The sequence below is a fragment of the Tenrec ecaudatus genome, chromosome 3 (assembly GCF_050624435.1).
Source record: "Tenrec ecaudatus isolate mTenEca1 chromosome 3, mTenEca1.hap1, whole genome shotgun sequence".
Taxonomy (NCBI): Eukaryota; Metazoa; Chordata; class Mammalia; order Afrosoricida; family Tenrecidae; genus Tenrec; species Tenrec ecaudatus.
This window is the reverse complement of record NC_134532.1, coordinates 20,343,754-20,351,268: the sequence shown is the minus strand read 5'-3', so window position 1 is coordinate 20,351,268 and position 7,515 is coordinate 20,343,754. Positions and strand designations below refer to the sequence as shown.

General features: G+C 38.9%; 1 pseudogene; it reads left to right on the top strand.

Annotated features, from left to right (window-relative positions):
- Positions 1–1,653: 1,653 nt before the first annotated feature.
- On the top strand, positions 1,654–1,796 carry LOC142443932 (U2 spliceosomal RNA; annotated as a pseudogene).
- Positions 1,797–7,515: the final 5,719 nt, after the last annotated feature.

Sequence of the window (7,515 nt, the reverse complement as noted above, 5' to 3'; positions counted from 1 at the left end):
GCATTAACAGGTAATGCTTGGTGTTGTACTCCAGTATTGATAAAAAGATCATAAGCTCAACTGTGTCAAGTCACTAGGAAAATGGCCACCATGTTTTCATAGGACACTTCTGGGAAGAGGTAGCATCAAAGCGTAGAGGAGGACACAGGGCAGACGTTAAGAACAATTCTGCATGTTAAGAAAATATAATGTCTTCAAGAATTCTCACAAAGAGGCATTTCTATCACTGAAGAGTGCTCAGACAGGGCCATCAGGTTGGAGGATGCTGGGAGCACACACTGGTCTCAGAGGTGGAGGCTGATTCTTCCCTCTTCCTTTCTGCACAGAGGAAAATGCCTCTCCCCTTTCCTTGAACACTTTTCCCTAAGTCAGTGAGGATGAGGTGGGGACTCTGAATCTGTTGTCTCCCCGCTTTCTTTTTCATCTAGCCATCTCATGGAAGAACAGAGTCAGGTAACCCCAGACTCCTTTATATTTCTGACTTCTGCCTTTAAATGCAGCCTCCCTGGCCCTTATTCTGGCTTCCCATACCATGAGCTGCCGCATATCATACTTTAAATCACGCTGATAATACAAGAGTCAGGTTTCCTGGGGGAATTCAAGGATTTTGTGCTAGGATGGCATGAATATTTGAGAGTTGAATCTTTGAAAGACTGTGTATGTTGCATTTAAATCTTATTTCTCTTTCTGACCCAGGAAGACACACAGGGGCCACTGCCTTAAATTGATGGATGTCAAGAAAGGATCTATTCGGTCACACACTGATGACTTGGTGCTCAAGACTGGTATTGGGTTCTGATGAATTGGAAGTGAGGCATGGTAATGTGATAAATGGTCACCTAGATCTTGTCATGATGGACAGTATGATCATCGGGTTAATTCCAAGGAGATGGCAACCAGGCTTGCAGTTCTAAGTAGGAAAGGGTGAATGTATCTCTAGATCTCCTTAAAAATTCTTAAAATGATACTTAAATATGTGCATGTGAATTTTAAGTATTTCCTTTCCCTCCACAGATATTCTATCTGAGTATGTTGTTTTTCTTTTTCTTGATGCTGTTGTTGGTATTTTGTTTATTCTGAATTTGATCATTCTATTTTGTTTTGCATATGTACTTCAAATATTTGCAACATTAGTGGTATATTAATGTAATGAGTTTGAAAAATAAACTAGAAAAATGTTGACATTTCAAAGGTTTCCTAACTTGTAGAAATACCTGAAATAAAGGTTTCATTTATTATTGAGGAACTTTCTTGTTTACAATTTTATGATGTTGTGTCAAAAATACCACTACTATAATTATAGTTTGGACATATATAAGTTCATGCTAAATGAAGAAAAAGAAAAACAAGTTTTAAGCATGCTATCAGAACCAGCGGATGGCTATAGTAATAACGTCTTAAAAATGTGTATATATATATATATATATATATATATATATATATATATATATATATATATATATATATATATATATATATATATATATATATCACTGCCATTGAGTCAATGGTGATTCACAGTACCCTCTGTGGGTTTCTGTGACTGTAAGTGTTTACGGGAGCAGAAAACCCAATCCTTCTCCCACAGAGCTGCTGGAGGTTACCAATTGCTGTCCATATGGATAAAACTAAATACAAAACCACTACCTAACCATTGCTTCTCGGCCTTTTGTCTGAGATCAAGTGTAGTATCAGTTCAACTGTATATGAACTGCATATTAGAAACCTCAATTAATCCTGTGAATGGGTCTGACTTAGCAAAACTGAATGCAAACCACAAATATGTTAAATTAAAACCATACATTTGTACTTCAAAATCATCCTGTGCAATGGGGCACATTCCCGCAGGAAGGGAGTTTCCCACAGAGAATCAGCATAAGGCATACCAGTTGCTAAACCATAATATTACAACAAAAGAGTTAGGACTCTCTACTTTGTCAGTGGGTTTAGATCTGACACATTCTATACACAAGTAATTCAATGGTCTAATAAATATCGAAGAATTGGGGGATTGAAAAGTTGAAAATGCATGTATTGAAGGTTTATTTTTAAAATAAGCATTACTTTTTGTTTCATAAGGAACATTGATGGTACAATATATGCAGCTTAAATTTTGAAGCATTCATTGTCCAAAATATGTACTACACCTTCCATATGCACTACCATATTTATACACAAAAACACTATGAGGGAAGTTGACACTCATCTGAGGACTGTGACTATTACTGAGGCCAAGCTCACTTAGCAATAACCAGTCATTTTCCTTAGAGTAGAGAGAGGGAATGCTACCAGCCCACGCTATTTGAAGGTAGCATGTTGTCCATAAAACAGACATCCGTGTGGATCCGACTACGCTCATTCCTGTGATGAGCAAGGGTCCCCTTTGCTCCAACAATGCCTTTATATTCTCTATCTACCCTGGCCATTCACAAGTTAGGCACAGTTATTCCCATTTAAAGGCGAAATCTCATATATGAAAGCTTAATTTTATACAAGAAAATTTAGATTTACTATAAAATATAAAAGCATAAACTCTCAGTTCCAAAAAGTAATTGTGATGGTTTTCTTTACTAATGTGTCCTGACATTTGTCAAGTTCAGAAAGTGTGTATTTATTTGTTCGTTGGGCTTAAGGGTCTGAGGGTATTGGATTTGTTTACATCTGCACCCCTTTTCCATGAAACTCCCCAAGGCATTAGTATGTGGACTTTATTATTTGTCCCTTCATGAAGAGGAAACAAGGAATTCTCAGAGGTTTGAGGAGAGTTCTTGCCACTATAAAGCTTCAAAGTCAGACAAGTCTTCCTTGTGTTCTCTAAAAGGTGAGACCCAGGTAAAAAGACAGAACCTTTTTCTTAAGGAAGAAAAATAGAGACAGCGATAAGTGGGACTCAACATTGAAAACTTCCTGTTGGCACCACCAGGTGCCACAGGTGCTTAATGGCCCCACAGTTCCCCTCTTGACTCCCTGAGCAAGTCATTGTTTCTTGGACCACACTGCTGTGTCATCATGGTATCCCTTAAACAGTAATCCTTGACCATGTCCTGTTTGAGCACAGAGGTCGGTCGGCTGCAGAGAGAACAGGTCCATGGTCATGCCAATAGTGTTGGAGATGTCAAACTGAGAAGCTGAATTCTCCCTTATTTGCCCAGCCCATCACCCCATCTGTCCAGCCTTTCCCTTGATCTAGTTCTCATCGTATCTACTGGTAACAGAGACACTGAAGAGAAGGAGCAGGTGAGGGACAGGATTTGTGAGGGTTTCATAATTCCAGCAATCAAGTCCTGCACTACCAGCTCAGTCAGAGCACCTGAGGACAAGGAGGGGCAAAATGAGTGTCTCATCCCACTGCAATCCCTTCTATGACCGGGATCCATGATAGGCACACACGGGGGACTGTAAGTAGATAGATTAAATCCTGAGTCTGCATTGCCATCTATAGACAGAAGGCCATTACATGGCTCAGCCAGGTACCATGTTTTCTCTGAGGCCATGGGGAGATATGCATTTGGGCCCAGATGACTTTTCTTTCATTCATTTGGGCTCCTTTTTCTCTTTGCTTGGGTGGAAAACTGTCAAATCTCGTCTGAACTACTCTGTTTGTATGTGTGGCTACCTGTTGTCTCACCTCTGGCGATGTTGGATCCTCCTGTCTTCTGTGCTGACTTCCCTCATAGCATCCTCCTGGGACCCACATGGTTGGCCTTAGGTGCCACGGAGTCCATTCTGACTCATAGTGACCCTGTGTACATCAGAGGGAAACCCTGCCTGGAATTGTGCCGTCTTCACAATTGTTCTTATGTTTGAGCCCATTGTTGCAGCCGCTGTGTCAGTACAGCCCATGGTACTTTAAATATTTAAATATTCTTCAGCAGCACTATAATTCAAATGTGATTCTTCTTAAGTTTTTCTGATTCAGTGTCCAATTTTCATATGAGTATACGGTAATTGAAAATACCAATGCTTGGGTCAGACATATTTCACACCACAGAGCATAATATATATAGTGTGGCACCCTGGACCATTTCAGCAGTTTTCTCAATGGGAATGACCAGGCGTCACGCTGGAGAAATGGAAAGAGGATGTATATAGCCAGCGACCGAGATGAACTCACGTTCTTAAGATGTGGGCTTTGAGCAAGGCGTGAGCACAGCTGATAAGGGTCAGGACCCGGGAGCAAGCGAGGTTACAGAAATAAAAAGCGAGACATACAAACATGGCAATTCATTAGGCGCTGGAGTGAACTTTGGTGTTCGTGGTAATTTTGATTAGAAGGACATCCAGTATAGGGGGAGCCCTAGGCAGAGGAGAGGTTTGCTTCCGGGGGGAACTCTAAGCAAGAGCGACTAAAACGGGAATTTCTAGTTTTCCTCTTCAGTAAACTTAATTGGGATAAGCGCACCCCTCAGTAGTACAGCATAGTAGGAATCAGAGGGGGTGTGGGCCTGCCTGGGTTCTCTTGGAGACACAGAGAGAAGGCAGGTAAGGAGTGACGTAGCTGTGGAGAATGCTGATGCCCAGAATCCTTAGTGACCTCCTTTGTAAGTCTCTCTCCCTGGAATGAAATACCTGACAAAGAGATAGTTTGCTTTGCTGCCATGAATCTCCTGTCCTTGCAATGATGAAATGCCAAAGATCTAAAGTTGTACACCTCTTTACAGGATTTGGGTTTATATTTTGTATTCAAATACTCACATTATTAGAAACCTGCAGGAGATATTTTATGGTAAAGCATTATTGGTGATAACATTTATGTTTTTTCCAGTTTATCAATTCAATTTTATGACTTATAGCTTTTGTCCTTTTTATATTTTTTAAAATTTATTCAGCTTCATTTTACATTTGCCGTTTATTTTGAATGTCATACTGTATTTAGAAACCTTGTTTATATATAAATATTATAGAAATGCATTCTTATTTTATCCTAGGTTTAAATATTCTATCACAATGTCATTTTCTCATGTGGGCCCCACTGCAGGTCTCATTTCAGATTTTTGTTGTATTTATTCAAGTGACCAAAACAAAACTATGTAGAGCTTAACTTAACTTTCTTTTGTAGATACCATAGATCTGACTCATAGTGAACTTATGCAAAACAGAAGGAAACACTGCCCAGTCCTGTGTCATCCTTACAATTGTCTCTGTGGTTGATTCTCAGAGCCAGCCGATGAGTCGAACAGTCCTGAGAGGGGGAGGGAGGATTAAGGAAAAAAAGAGAGACAGAAAGTATCGGGAGGGCAGCAGTATGATGGACTAAAGCACCGGAGTTTGTTCTACACACTCCTTATATCCATGCAGAAACAACCTGGGGTTTATTATCTCAATGTTAAGCAAGCACATTTGATATACATAGCAACTCTATCTTCTGCCAAGTCAGACATCCTTGAGAAAATCAAACAACCTGTTTTTCCTAGATCTTGCTTGCTTTCTTGTCCTTGACAGTCTGTGCAAAGCGTAAAGTCACAGAAGAAATCAGCAAACACTTAGGTCATGAGACTTCTCAAACATTTCAAGGCTGAGTCTTAATGGGCTTCAACAGTTGATCCCATTGATTTAGCCACTGATCACTCCATCTCATTGAGGGATTTCATCTTTTTTGCTGCCCCTCCAGTTTACCACCATGATGTCTTTTTCCAGGGACTGGTCTCTCCTGACAACATGTCAAAAGTATGTAAGACAAAATCTTGCCATACTTGCCTCTAAGGAGCACTCTGGCTGTACTTCTCCCAAGACAGATAGGTTTGTCCTTTTAGCAGTCCATGATACTTTCAATATTCTTCTCAAGTGCCATAATTCAAATGCTTTGATTCCTCTTCAGTTTCCTTATCCAAGGTCCAACTTTCACATGCATATGAGGCACATGAAATTATCGTTGCTTGGTCAGACTCACCTTAGTCCTCAGAATACCATCCTTGTTTCCAGGATGTTAGCTATCTTGTGCAACGTATTTACCTAATGCAACTCATCTTTTGATCTCTCGACTGCTACTTCCATGAGCATTGAAAATAGATCCTCACAAAACAAAAATCTTTGGTGACTTCAACTCTTTCTCCATTTGCCATCATGTTAAACTATTGGTCCAGTTGTGAGGATTTTCATCTTCTTGACATCGAATCATACTCCATACTGAGCTCTGCAATCCTTGATCATCCTCAGCAAGTGCTTCAATTCCTCCCATTTTGAGCAAGCAAGGTTGTGTTATCTTCATATCACAGGTTGTTAATAAAACTTCCTCCATTCCTGATGCCACATTCTTCTTCATATAATCCAAATTCTCTGATAATTTGCTCAGCATACAGACTGGACAAATAAAATGAGAGGATTCCATCCTGACACACACCTTTCCGCGTTTTAAACCATGGGGCATGCCCTTGTTCTGTTATCACCAGTACTTCTTGATCCAAGCACAAGTCCCTCATGAGCACAATGGAGTGTTAGGGAATTCTCATTCCTTCCAAGGTTAAACATAGTTACATAAGAATATCTAGCTTTTCATAAATTTTAACTCTAGTTTCCTTTCTGTGAATCATGCTTTTTCAGTTGTATCTGGAATCTCACATTCATATATAAATACAAACACTTAAACAATATATATGATTTTATTCTAAGGTATTTATGACTTTGCATTTTGTTTTAACATGTAAGCACTTTTACATAATTTTCCCAACAAGAACCAAGTCTATATGATATTTTTTTCTTTTCACTATTTTAGTACTATTTTTTGAAATGATTATCATTCATCAAATGATTTTTCATCAGAGAAAAAGACTTCCTTCAGAGTTGGGCTTGAATTTGAACTTTAGTCTCCAGATATTGAACAAAATATATTTGTATCCTTAAATCTCTACTTGTGACATCAAGTTGCAGTGCCTTTCAGAATTGTAGATAGCAGTTATGCAAAAGTTCACTTTATGAAAGAGTTACAGCTCTCTAATTAAATATTAATATAAAAGCAAAATAAATTTGCTTTACCTTCATCATACTATCAATTTATAAAATCATTCATTTTCAGAATACAAAAGATGAAATTGTTCATATACATCGCCCTGTGCAGTGAATAAACACACAATGAATTTGGTGAGAGCAGTAACCCAGTGGGACTGCCTGACACCACCCTACACCTTCAGCCCCCTGGACTCAAATTTTCCACTAATGATAGGGTATAAGATTAGAGCTTTTCTATCCCTTGTTTTGTGTAATACACTTGTATTTTATTTTTGTGGCAGGTTTTCGCCTTCCATGGGCACCAACTTTTAGGGTTTTTTTTTTTTTTTACTGTCTTCTTTTCCTTTGTTCGAATTTAAGAGACAATTGTAAAGTCCCTGAGGAGAGGATGTGGGGTTTGAACCACTGACCTTGACATTAAAAGCCCAATGCTTAGCTTTCAACATCACCATGCCTTTTTATATCTCATTCCATGGGGCCTATTTTACATGTTATTGTGATATTACTTTCATGCGAATCCAGGTTTGCATATATAGTAAACGCCATATTTCCTATATTTTCAACTAATTA